Genomic DNA, 15340 nt, shown 5'->3' with positions numbered 1-15340 from the left:
TGCAACACATATTAATTACAAGTCCTAGTGTATGGTGAAGCTACATGATTAGAACGTTCCATAAATCTTTGCCTCTTGCTTTGTTAGCATCGAGGCCGTGCGCCTCATGCTTTATTTTTCACATAGCACAAGCAAGGCGATGCTTTAACGTATACATACAGTTGTAGACTACCTATGGATATAATGTTTGTACTACTGTAACAGTGTCATTCAAAGTTACACAAAATGTGTGTTATGTGTATGACACATAAGGGTAAAGTATAAAAGGCCATAATATTATTTAGATATCAAAGTTAAATTTTCAGTTATGTTACTTATGTACAGTTTCAGTGGATGCACTTTTAAGACTGTTATTTAAAATATATCTCACAATTAAATCCTGTATGGTGTAGCATATAAAGAAACCAGATAATCATACCTGTTAGTAATGCAGTACGTAAATCTCACAACTTAAAATTATATTTTTGGCCAAGTTCTTTTACTATGCCTATGGAAAGGAATGGGGGGATGTGACATTTGTGTGACATATCTGTACTGACTTTGGCATCTACAATGATGCAAGTAGTTGGTAAGTTAGTTTTTCATCATGTAGTTATCATTGGAATTCAATTCAATTATGCAAATTGTGACATCATGTCCTCCCCCTCCCCCCCATCTGAAAGGAACTGGTGAAGCATAATGCGTGGGTTGTTGTAATTTACTCTGTGATGTGTGCCATTTGATGTGGCCGTGTACTGTACTTCTAGAATATTTAACTTGTACATGATATACTTATAACAGATTCCATCCCACATAGAACAGTTTACAATGAAGTTTGTTTCTAACAAAGAAACTGTACAAAGAAGGTTATCCTGAATCACAAAGGCACTTGTTCACAACCTTCTGGACAATTAACTGAAAAATACCAATTGATTTAAAAGTGATGTAAACAATTTTATTTAGATAATCCTTTGTGCCTCCACAATCATTGCCTCTGAGAAGCTCGTTGTAGTATATGCAATTACAATTTGTAAGGAGCTAATGAAGTTCTTATGCCAATTCAATGTGGCTGGTTTATTATTTATGAAGTATAGTTTGAACCTAGAAGGCACATACACTCACTTGAGACGGGATTCGGTGTATATTGTAATTTATGCTCCTAACTTTAATATACACTGTCTTTCCCCAATAGAGCAGTCAGTGGAAGCTGCAAACTGCAATAGAGCACTTAGCACTCAAATGCATTGTACATAATAGCTCCTTAGATCAATACTCTCTAATAGAACAGTCACCTTGTAGTGAAATACTCTAATAGAGCAGTCACTGATTAAAATATTCCAAGATAATCTAGGAGCATAATGCAAGCATAATGGGAACACTAGAGAGCACAATAGGTGAAAAATTTGGGAAATTCTTGAAGCATATTGGGCAAAATTTTGAACTTCATCTCTGATTCAGGCCTAACTACAGTCATATGTGACCGGGCCTGCGAAAATAGGGCATGTGGGCACATGATTTTTGCCTAGTTTTTCAACCTTCCATCACTCATAACGTTTTATACCATTATGCTATTGCAGTGCAATTTTCAGTCCTTGGTTAACATTTAATTGGCTTTATGATGCAAGTTACAGAATGCAGATATTGTATTCCAGCACTGAGATATGACCTGTAGAGTGACGGGTTGTAGTTTGTGCCCACATGCCCTGTTTTCGCAGGCCCAGTCACATATGCTATAGATGACCATTATAGGTACTTGAGTGTTTTAGCAAAAAGCCTATGTACATGTGTAGTTTGGTATTTCCCATTGAATAAAGTATGTATTTATTGTAAAGTATTTACACAGCATAACAAAAGGTGAGTTTAATATCAGTAATGATAGTGAAATGAAAGCTCTAAATTGTACGGCTTAATTAACTTGCCATTAAACAAGTGTACATTCGCATGCACATTCCTTCGCAATATTGTACAAAATAATGTTTCAAATGGGGTACTTTGAGATAGTAAGTCACTCTCCAGAGTTCCTATGGATATAAATAACAAGAAAACACCCTGACCACCTGGCAGACTACTGTAAGTGTTTGAGCATAAATTGGATGGTGGCAAGTTCGAAGCTTCCCAGGTCCAGCCATGGATTTTTCTCCTTTCTGCTTTTTTTTCAAACATACTTACAGTATTATAACATCTTTATAACAGGCTATAGGATCAGGTATCCTACAGACCATCAGCAATTGTGACCAGATTTTACAGAACTGATCCAAATCGCACATCAGCCAAAATCAAACTAACACCACCAGTGGATAGCTACACTATCGTACTACAAGTTTTGACCCTCAGCACTACTCAAACTACACGAGGCTGGTTTTTACATACGTCTTTTCTGGGTGGTGTGGAGTGCTCAAATGGCGGTTTCAGGCCTTGTGACTGACCTGGCTTGGCAAGAGTCAGTGGTTTACTGGTGGACAGCCTTATAATGTTGGCCAGGCGTGTTCTCTGTTGATTTTGCTACATATCAGCCACTAAGGAGCCAGCACAGCCCTGTAATCTCGTGTCTGTACTCCAATCGTGGTCTGCCTCCATTTTTAGGTCTATCTCTTGCCCTCCCCGCCACCCCCCAGCCTCCACCCCTTTGTGAGCACTCGTGATACTACTTCGCTCGTCCAACTGCTCAGATTTTCTATCTTATTTGGAGGGAAACTGTACAAGCAGCTACAAGTACTGGAAGTGGCTTGAAAGGTAACAGATTGATGCATCTTTTGTGTAACTTTCATACGCGTGCTTGCTATCCTTGGAGAGTTATGCTGGCTTCAATTCTTTAAAACCGTTTATCTCGGAACTTCTAATGTGCGATTTGGATTGTTTTTCCAAAATCCAGTCACATATAATACTCATCTGGCTGTAAAGGAGCCAAACACACAAAAACATACTTTGGAATCACTCCATGACCAGTGCCAGCCACCACACACTGACCAGACTTCTTTCCACTGCTGCAGGATTCTTGGCAGGTCACGTGATCTCACGTGATGCTCCAGAAATATTTATTGTGCAGTAAAGTCAAAAAAAAGATTGTCCTCTCTAACTTGTAGAATAAAAGTTGATAACTCCTTTCACGATCATATTATATATATATATATATATAACCCATTATCACTAGTTTTATCTAAAGCATATGATGATATCTACAAATAATCTGCAAAATTTTCACCATTCCATATTTGTGACCAATTTAGGAACCAAATTATGGAAAATCACCCATATGGATGCAATTGACACATAAAATTTAATATTTAATGATTAAGCACAGTAATAAGCTTCTTGGTGTAAATCTACATATTAATGATTTTAATCAATCCTTAATACAATGAATTACAAGAAAGTTTTTGAAATATTTTTAAAACTGGACACTGCACTAAACAGCAACACCCTAAACATTAAATTTCTAATTTCATGCGCGACAAGGGTAATTTCCAAAACTGTGACCAAAGTTTGGAAAATCACCCTGCCTGAAATAATTAGAAGTTTTGAAACTAACGTGGTGCTGTTAGTAGCAGAAAACACATTTCAAATCTTTCTAAAAATTTTCTTATTCCCATAAGGATGATTTTCAAAAATTCAGTCACATTTTAGTAAAACATGAAAACATAACATGTGGAGGGTGTAGCCAGAAAATTACAGTAAGCAAGATTCAGTGGTACAGTAGCTGCTCTATTTGAATGTTTGACTGTTCTATTAGAGATCTCAACTTTAGCTATACTAAATCTTGCTTTGTTTTACCAAGGACAGCTGCCTTGGTTGCCTAATGATAGCTGTACCTTTGCTTGTGAAATATGTATCACAATACTGGTTAACAAATTAATAGGGATTTTTTCTTTGGCCCTTTTCTGTTTCACCTTATTGTCAACTATAGGTTAAGTAATCGTTTGAAGTTTCCAGTTCCTGTTAGGTAGGGTAATCCAAATGCTGCAGCACATGTTGCTGTCAGACCTTCAGTGATGGCCACTGTAAAGTGCTAATATTACTAAATTCAGCAATTAATCAAAGCTCTATTATGTATGCAAAAATTAATGTAACAGGGGTGTAACTCAATTATTTTTATTGTTCTTGTAGTCCATGATTAGTCTTCATCATTCATCATCTCCATAATGGGTTCACGATAGTGGATCATGGTATCATGAGTCACAATTGTATCATTAGAATCTCTCCTTCTACATGTAATAATAGTATTAGCAGAAATGATTATAGTATGTACATCATTATTGTGAAATGTTAGATACACAGGGTGGGCATGATGTAGCTAGTATGGGATACTATAAACTATAGAGTTGCTGGAGGAAGGTCTGGAGTTGCAACCACCTGAAGTTGTAGGAGCTTAAAGACTTTAAAATAGCTCACAATATATTTAAACTACAACCAATCTATGCCACAATATTTCCTCATTTTTTATTTTACCAAGGAGGCCAGCGCTTCCCTCTCACACATCTAGAATCACCTAATCAAGGACTGTATCTGTTATTTTAAAAATCAAAATTCTTGCTTAATTGTGTATCCTAAAATGAAACCTTTGAGTACACGTAAAAGTGAGTGTCTTATTTGCAATAGTAAAAGGAACTGGGGTATTAAAAGGAATTGGAGTTTCTATAGCAAGCAGTTGTTTGATCTTTAAATTTGTGGCCTTTGAAATATGCTGAAATTCAACATTAATATTGCTGCAGGCATTTCTTTGCTGTCACATTTATGCCCACATTTTGAAAACATTGAACATTGTTTTCATAGCACACATGTTTTAGTTTAGATGAGAACTACACTAATGCAAACTCAGATGCTCACAGCTTCTAATATATATGTATAACACACACACGCACACACAAAGCAAAGTCTATGGCAGCCATAGAAATGCCAAGTGAAGGGATACTTGTGCACCACTCAGACACTGGAGCCTTGTACAGACAAATCCTCCTGGGGCAAGGCTAGTAACCAGCAGGAGGACTGTCCTGGTCTCACAGAAAGAGGTTGCAGAACCCGAAGTTCCACAATGATCCCAACACCTCTAAATAAAACAGGACAGTTGGGAATTTGCTTCCCCAGTAAACACCAGGTACCCATTGATATTACAGCTGGGTGGGCTGCTTCCCCAGATGACCAGGCCACCAGGTCCCCATTATTCAGCTGGGTAGACTGGAGCAATGTGAGAAAAGTTTCATGCTCAAGGAAACTACAACAAAATCACCAAACTGGCACCTTTTGATTACCAGACTGATGCTCTATCCACTTGACTATGCTGCGATGCATGCATGCACGCACACACACTCACACAGTGTCACATAACTTACTTATATGTATGCGTATATTCACACACATGTATAAGTACCATAAGTACACATTATTATAGTTACATACTCACATGTCAACTATGGTAGCATTCTTCCTCATACTATCATCTATAACAATACCAACATCAGTCATCATGGGGGGTACATCAATTTTGTCATTGGTAGCAATAGACTTGGGTATGCAGTATATGAGAATCCTCTTGATGCTTCCTTTATATACCATCAATTCCATTGCAGCAAATCCTATCAAGGGTAGTATAACTAAGAGAATTAAAATCAAGAGCATAATTTCTGTACCAAAACTGTCAAAGTATGATATCACTGAAACAAAAATCATTATTTGTAAAACCATCCCATCAAAAATATTAAGAGTACTATATTTGTATGGCTTGATGATTAGCTGTATCAAGGCTAGGAGTGTACTGGTGAAAAGTAATATTACCTGGGTGGTGTTACTGTTGGATAAGTTGATGATAATTATTGTAATTATTAGCAGTCGACAAACCATGTAATAAGCTGCAAATGAACGATACTTGTCTTTGTAACATCCTTGAAACTGATCAAGCAATGGCTTTATCCTGGTAAAGTTGAACTTGCGATTTAAGAAAGGCTCAAGTAGAAGTAGCAGTGGTAGACCAATCACAATCACTAGTGTACATAATATTGCTATGATTCCATAAGGAAGATGACGACCATGAAAATACTCTATGTTAGGTGACAGAAAAGTGTAAACCTTATCCACATTATGAAATTTCAATGATCTTAGTAGCAGTAACGATGTTGTGGCCACAGAAGTGTATGATAACAGTAGAAGAAAGCAAATGATGCGGATAATTCCCCGACTAACAAATGCTGAGAATCTTAAAGACATTCTTGCTGATAGGCAAATCACTCCTACAATGATGGTGACAGCTAGTGGGTGCACATAATGAATAGCTTGTTGATCAATTCCACTCATGTTCTTCACAAAGCAAAGCTGTCCTAAAAATTGTGGAGTCACTTTAGCTGCACTAGACATAATGCTAACAACAGTAAACAGTCCTTGTGATACATACAAATTTAGATCCAGTAGAATATCCAACATACTGTAATAGTATGTAATAACATAGAAATAACCAATCTCAACATGATAGTATGTCACCACAAACACTAATACAACTAAAACTATCCAGTATATCACTGATAACATGATCACCAATACTCTTTGTCCAGTTGTACACTTATTAACTTTAACACATTTTGCAGAGTCAAATGAGAGAGTAAAGCCTTCTTCGCAACTACCACAAGCAGTACTAGATCTGTGTGAACTACACTGATCAAATCTCACTGGTGAAAGTTGGTAAAATCCATTAGTTGTTTCACAACAAGTAAAGTCACAGTAATTGTTAGGGCAAACTGCTACTGTTCTTTTACCATCAACAATACCAAACCAGTAACCTCTTTTGATAGATGATGTACTACCAGAACAAGACACAATGTCACTATCATCATAGCATACACACTTTTGAGTAGAATTATCATAATGGTAACCAGGGTGACATGGTGATAGTTCTGCTATTAGTCCAACAGAAATTTCTATCTCACTGTTACTATATGATGTGATGGTCATTGAGAAATTAGTTTTATCAAAAATGTTCCTACCTCTTACACTGATGCCTTCAAACAGATTACAAGCTATTGGCACAAATCGTGTACCATCAAGTTTGTGATGATGACTTTCACCAGTTACCACAAAGTTCACACCACCAGCAGGTTGATCATAAAAGCTTATAACACAGGCATTGATTTTAATGTTTTGTCCAAGCATTATGTTATTGACAAAGTAAACACCACAATTGTTATTGACAGTAGCAACACAGGAAGCTGGGTTATATAAAGTTAGTTGATGAGGAGGATAATTGTGTGTCACATTTAAACCCAGAATACTGCTGTTCAAACATAATTCATCACATGATGCTTCCATGTGTATGTAAACATCATCACCTTCAAGAGCAGCATTGTTGCTGAAATCAACACTGGTAGAGCTTGATGAAATTTTACTCCTGTTAGTTTGCTTCAGTTCACCATAAATTGCTCCGCCAAAGAAAGAAGCATTATTGTGATGAAATACAATATCAGATTTATTGTCAAATGTTACTGTATAATTATCACCAAGGTATATTGCTCCGCCACTTCTGTTAGCTGAATTGTCAACAAATCTTACCAGTGAACCCATCATATAATTCATTTTTGACTGCTGAAGAATAATGGCTCCACCATCTTTGGCTTTACTGTTTATGAACCGTACATTGGTACATCTTCGAAATAAAGCATATGAGTATCCACTGCAATATAGTGCACCACCTGTTGTTGCTGCTTCATTGTTGCTAAATACAACGTTTGAGTTTCTGTCAAATGTGATGCTGCAGTTAAGATTAGAGACAACACCTCCTCCACTTCCACTGGCTTTGTTACTGTTGCATTTCACTGTTGTATTTCCATCAAATGATATTTTAGAGTATGCATTAGAGAAGATTGCTCCTCCAAATTTAGCTCGATTGTCGCTAAGTGTCACTTTTGAGTTACCATCAAATTTTATGCTGCTCTGGTCATAAGAATTTACAGCTCCTCCATATTCATCAGCTTCATTATCTTTATATATTACTGTTGTGTTACCATCAAACAATAGTTCTGAATAATCTTTAGAGAACACTGCTCCTCCCAACCCAGCACTGTTATCACAAAATTCCACTTTTGAGTTACTATCGAATGTGATGTTGCATTTCTTATCAAAGTAAATTGCTCCTCCACCTAGGATAGCTTTGTTACTGTAGTATGTCACTGTTGTGTTTCCATCAAATGACACTTTTGAATAACTTTTAACGTATACTGCTCCTCCAAATTGTGCTCTATTATGGCTAAATATCACTTTTGAGTCTTCATCAAATGTGATGTTACATCTTTCACGACAATTAACAGCTCCTCCATATCCTTTCGCTTCATTACCTTCATAAGTCACTGCTGCGTTTCCATCAAATGTGATGGTACATTTCACATAACAATAAACAGCTGCTCCATATTCACCTTTATTACCTTTATATATCACTGTTGTGTTTCTGTCAAATGATATTTCTGTATAAACAGAGGTCACTGCTCCTCCACGTTGAGCTTCATTGCCACTAAATGTCACTTTTGAGTTCCCATCAAATGTGATGCTAGAATTCTCATGAGAACGAATAGCTCCTCCATCTTCACTGGCTTTATTACTGTTGTATGTCACTTTTGTATTTCCATCAAATGATATTTTTGAATAATCATAAAAGAGCACTGCTCCTCCGTATTGAGCTCTATTTCACTAAATTTCACTGTTGAGTCACCATTAAATTTAATGCTACATTTGCCAAAAGTATCAACAGCGCCTCCTAATTTGGTGACTTTGTTACCTTTATACATCACTGTTGTGGCCCCACCAAATGATATTATAGAGTTAATTGCAGAGTACATTGCTCCTCCAAGAGTGGCAACATTGTCAATAAATGTCACTTTGGAGTTTTCATCAAATGTGATATTACAGTTCTCAAAAGTATAAACAGCTCCTCCACGTTTACTGGCTTCATTACTTTCATAAGTCACCCTTGTGTTTCCATGAAATGATATATTAGAATAAATTGTAGAGTAAACTGCTCCGCCAAATGCAGCAACATTGTTAATAAATGCCACTTTAGAGTTGCCATTAAATATGGAGTTGCAATTCTCACTAAAATCAATAGCTCCTCCACTTAGGCTGGCTTTATTAGTGATATATGTTACTGTTGTGTGTCCATCAAATGATATTTGTGAATAATATACAGACAAAACTGCTCCTCCATATTTAGCTACATTATCATCAAAGATCACTGTTGAGCTGCCATCAAATGTGATGTTGCAGTTCTCAGCAGAGTAAATCGCTCCTCCACTTATAGTAGCTTTGTTAATGTTGTACATCACAGTTGTGTTTCCATCAAACAATATTTTTGAATAATTTCTAGAGTACACTGCTGCTCCAAATTGGGCTTCACTGTCTCTAAACATTACTTTTGAGTTCCCATCAAATGTGATACTAGATTTATCATGAGAGTAAATGCATGCTCCATTTTTACTAGAATTATTACCGTTGTATGTTACTGTTGTGTTTCCATCAAATAATATTTCTGAATAATTGGAAGAAAAAATTGACCCTCCAAATTGACCTTTGTTTTCACTAAGTGTCACTTTTGAGTTTTCATCAAATGATAGACCGCCATATTCTATGTACAGAGCTCCCCCATGTAGATCAGCCTTATTGCTTTTAAATGTTGCCAAGGTGTTTCCTCCAAATGACACAGCAGATTTGTTCATGGAGAACAAAGCACCACCAGATGATTTAGAAAAATTGTTTAAAAACTTTATGACCGAATGTTCTTCAAAATAAATTCTGGAATTAGTAATAAACATTGCTCCACCATTAGTGATTGCAGAATTATTGTAAAAGATGACGTTAGATTTATTCTTGAACACAACAACTGAGTTGTTGCTAAAAATTCCTCCACCGTCTCTTGCCACATTTTGTCTGACAAACACATCTCCTCTGATGTGTAGTTTATGATGTGAAAGGTAAATGGGTACTCCTTCATTGTTGACAAATATTGAATTATGTAAGCATGAATGATGCCTGTTTCCTGAACCACCAATGTAGATAACACTTTTAGCAGCTCCATTATAAGTAAAATTACATCTGTCAATCACCAATTTTGTTCGAATATGACTTGTCGCTGCAGGTGTATGCTGCAGTACTGCTCCATGACCTCCATATTGATTATTATGTGTAAACACAGAATTGTAGATATACACCATATCTGATGATTCTGAGAAAACTAAAGCTTGTCCCATGGAGGACCCAAAGGTGCAGTTTAGAATGGTAAGGTTGGATGATTTGTAAAAGCCAATTCCAGGATAAGGTGATTCATTACTGGAGCCACAATTCTCCCAATTAATACCCTTGATTGTCACATTGTTGCAGGAGGAAAAGCTGATGGCTCCAACACCATTACATATCATCACAGTGGGAGTTCTGTGTCCACTTATTGTAATGCTTTCAAAATTTTCTAAACTGACTTTTGAATTCAGCACAAGATTTGGTTCAATTATTTTGATTATAGTATTGTTAGTAAGACTATGGACTGCACTATCCAGGGAGTGAAAAGGATGATCACCAATCACACAACATGGTTTAATTACCAGATCAACCACTGTCCTTGAGCCAGAAGCAAAATCTTGAGAGAATGTTTCATTGGGAATTTCTTCAGCCTTTGTGAATACCACAGAAAGTATAAAAGTGATAATAATCATTTTTGTAAGCATAACAGCAATGTAGTCCTCAATAACAGCAAATTGTAAGACAACTAATGTTTAAATTGATATGATAGCTATTTATACTGTCAGTCACATATGGCTTTTTTTACTATGAAAAAACATGTGACCGGATATGACAAAACCAGGCTTCCCAATTCATCGACTTTAACTGCTTGTAACTTTACCACTCGGTATGCTTTTGATCTACACTTTTCACAAAATGATTTCATTGCATTATGCAATAACAGGGCAACATTTGAAAGTGATAGCTTACTCCTACATTGAGTTATAATCCTTAAAGTCACAAATCTAGATGTGTGTGGAAGCCTGGTTTTGTCAAATCCGGTCACATGTGTGTATTAGAAGCCATAATATATATAAATTCCTAAAATTGGAGTTACATTTACTTGAAAACTGATACATCATTTTGATTGGTACAACCAGCTTTGCAATGAAAATATGGCTATATTCTCTACAGTGTTCCAAGTTTTATGCAACCATATAAATAGCGCAATTTCGATTCTTTAGCAGCCATAAATTAAAGTTTCCTATATACATCTTTCTTAAAAAGATTAAATGTGACTGATGTTTTAAAGTATGAATGTCAGGTAAATATACCAAGCATCAAAAATTGTTAGTGACAGTGGAATTTGTTATGGTCCTACAGTTTGTTGAAGTTACACCCAAGGAAGGGATAATTTCATCAACTACACCAACATTATCAATGCAAGTAAAACAGGATGTGAACACCTACATGTATAAATATTTATGACTAGTCAACATTGAAACTTGAAAAATTAAAACTTCATGCCATTTACTGGACTGAATTATTGGTGTTCTAATGAACCAAGAAATACCACATTGATCAGCTATTCTCATCAAACTCCTCTTAATATGAATGTAACAAGGTGTCTCTAAAAGATTATGGTTAGCTAGTCCAGTACATAATTCCAGTGAAATATTGTTTGGTACAGTAGAAGTAATGAAAAAGGATCAGATCTACTGAAACAACCTACTGGGCATACTTTCCAGCCATTGCACGGAATGGTACAAAGAATAAAATATCTCAAAATTGGCTAAGAAAGTTGTGTTTGATTGATATAACAATATACATACAGTGTATCATAGGCTCACTCCCAACCCTAGTAACCTACAAATGTAGCACGTTTTTATCCATTATAATATGTGACCGGATTTACGAAAAGGTACCTTTTCCACACATTTTACATACCAGCAAACAAAATGATGTAACACTTGACTCCTTACACTGATTAACTTGCTCTTAGTAGCAAAATGCAGCCAAATACTGTACCTACACTGATGGAAAATTGCAGCCAATTACAGTATATGACATGATCAAAACGTTATGAAGCTTCAAAGTTCAAAAATGGGTCAAATTTTGTGTGTGAAAAAGGTACCTTTTCGCTAATCCAGTCACATATTATGGTGATATTGAGTACACACATTTATTATGGTGATATCCCTGTGATTTGTCAATCAAAATAAACAATGGGAGTAGTGCTCTGTTACAATGATTCTGTTTGTGCACCTATCACTTTTGTGTATTCTGCATGCTAGACATTACATGATATAATTATTACATGACCGAATTGCAAGAAGGTACCTTTTCACACATTTTGTATATCAGTAAATAAAGTTCCCAAACAGATCTAGACGGCTTTTACTAAAGTTTATATCAAATTGCGGACAAATACTGTAGCTTCATCCATGGAACATTTTACACAATTACAGTACAAGCAATGATGCAAAAACTTATGAAGTTTTTGAAGCTCAAAAAATTTGTTTGCCTTTTGCAAATCAGTTTCATGTAGTGGGACTCTGTTTGTGTACATGCGTTCTCATGAATATAATTTAATATTTGATGAAGAATATGTTGTGCAATGCAAGCATTGTGGGCAGCATATCATAACATGTAGTGGGACTCTGTTTGTATACATGCGTTCTCATGAATGTAATTAATATTTGATGAAGAATTGCAAACATTGTGGGCAGCATATCATAACATGCAGATCACATAATGCTGCCTACAATGATAGCGCAAGACTTTAAATTAAATGCGAGAATATTCATTTCATCCAATACACACGAACATACATGTATATACAGTACACAGAGTCCTACTACAGATTATGTACCCTAGATACTTTGAGGGGGATTGAAAATTTTTACTGGTTCCAAGGGTTTGGGGGTAAACAGTGAAAATTTTATCCTTGACCTTCATAAGGATTATTTGCAAATACACAAAATTGTTTTTTAACTTTAAGCTCAACCTTGAAAATATCCCCCTTTCAAACATTTAGGCTATATTATGGTAATTAATGTCTATATGTGACCGGATTTGCGAAAAGGTACCTTTTCCACACATTTTACATACCAGCAAACAAAATAATGTAACATTTGAATCCTTACACTGATTAACTTGCACTTGGTATCAAATTGCAGCCAGATACCATAGCCACACTCATGAAAACTTTCAGGCAATGGTCTGCTATAATTAAAAAGTTATGATGCTTCAAAGTTCAAAAAATGGGTCAAATTTTGTGTGTGAAAAAGGTACCTTTTCACAAATCCGGTCACATATACTGTAGCATGCAGAACATAAAAGTGATAGGTACACAAACAGAAACATTATACCTGAACACTGCTTAGTACTGCATCAGGGGCGGATTTGGGGGGGGGGGGCTAAGGGCTGTAGCCCCCCCTTCCTTTCTAAGTTAGGCCCCTATTTGGTGATTATTAGTTTCTCATCCAGCCTTTCTAATTATTATGCGGGCAGGAGGGTATTACCATTATGCCATTGTTTTATAATATTAACACACTGATGTACAGACCTTGTCCAAATTGTCTTTCTTACTACAAACATTTCCTTCACCAGCTGATTCTACTTTTCGTGATTGCCAACTTTTTTTCGACAGTCAACTGAAAGCCTGCTTTGATGAAGTCGATAGAACACGATTGCAACTGGTACTGCAATAATTTGCTAAGGAGACAACAGTTCTCCTGGCGATATATAGCGAATTGTAGCGTTCATCAACACAAAATTATATCAGTTTGGTATCAAGTGTTCTTCTGAGCATGCACAGAGTAAATAATGGCTTACCATGCGGTAGCTTAAGAAGGATGCGGGCGGTGGATGAGAAACTAATAATCACCAAATAGGGGCCTTAGTGCTTGGCTAATAAACCCTAAATCCTTTATGTGTATCAAAAGCAGACTTATTTCAGGAACTATGCATCACCACCAACACAAATAATGTCTATGTAACTATACCTATTGTTCAACTTTGTTCCAGGAGAGTACAGCATCCTTTTCCTCAAGAGTACTTCAAAAAACAGGTTTCAATTGTGGGTTGCATTTCAAGTTACAAAAGTTTTCATTGTGGGTTTTGTTTTCTTCAGATGATTAGCAGTGTTTTCCTTTATAACTATAAGAGGTGGTTAGTGTGGTTCAAAAAGTGTTAGTTGGTTTAATTGGTTGGAGTTATCAGCTTCAGTATAATATGTAGCTACCAACTCAGCCATTTCAGTAGCAAACTGTAGTCTTTTGGTAATTTAAAGTCTCATAAGGCAGCTATGGCATATTCACCCACTTTTGTCTATGAATGGTATCATTCATGCATGCTGTGGTTTATGGCATTTATAGCTAGGTATAGATCAGTTTTCATAACCCAACAGATTTAGAAATAAATTGACTATCACAACAGCAAATTCTAAAGGCCCATAAAAAATTAGAGTAGTATCTGGCATAATAAATAATTTGTAATTCTCAGTAGCAGTAAACTTATTTCTATCTAGTAGGGTGCTCTTGGATTTGGTCTCTTGTTGTGTGTCCTCATATTTCCCCTGGGTGTCCATCTGATCACACACTTTGGAATGCATGTAACTACAGGAATGTTAATACATGTAACATTTAACAGTATTTTTGGTATGAGATGATAACTTACAGTACTTGCATCTGCTCTGTGTTCTTACTAAAGTCTGGTCTCAAAATGTATAAGAAATCTGTATCAAGTAGCATTAGGTTTCATTGTGGGTTTCGGATTATATTAAAGTTTTGTAGCAACTCTGGATTTTTTAGGGCCACACCCTTTTTTCACAGCTTGGCTGTTTTGGTATATGTACAGTGTTGGGCAAGTTACTTTGTAAAAGTAACTAGTTACATATTACATATTACTTGCAACAGAACTATTTAGTTACAGTTACATATTACCCATAAAACAAAGTAACTGTAATAATATTACATATTATATTACTTTGTGTCCACAGCCTTAAGCTGTCACGTGTGAAACTACCACCTTATCACGTGACATGATTGCGTTGTTGGACAATGTACAAATCTTGGTTATAAGTAAGAAGCTAGTGAATAAGCTTCATTCAATAGGCCTCGTTACTCCATTGTGGTTAGGCGTTACTCAGAGGATTACTAACGAGATTAGTAACTTCGTTACTTTTAGTAATAATATTACGTCATATTAGACTCGTTACAGTAATTATATTACTTAGGTAACGCGTTACGTTTGTAAGTAAAGTATCTTGCGTTATATTACCTGTTTTCATAGCGTATTTCGTTATATTACTTTGTTACCACAAAAGTAATAATATTACGTAACGCGTTACTTATGTAACGCGTTACTCCCAACACTGTATATGTAGATATCACTCCTT

This window comes from Dysidea avara, chromosome 2 (genome assembly GCF_963678975.1).
Source record: "Dysidea avara chromosome 2, odDysAvar1.4, whole genome shotgun sequence".
Classification (NCBI taxonomy): Eukaryota; Metazoa; Porifera; class Demospongiae; order Dictyoceratida; family Dysideidae; genus Dysidea; species Dysidea avara.
This window is presented reverse-complemented; position numbering follows the sequence as displayed.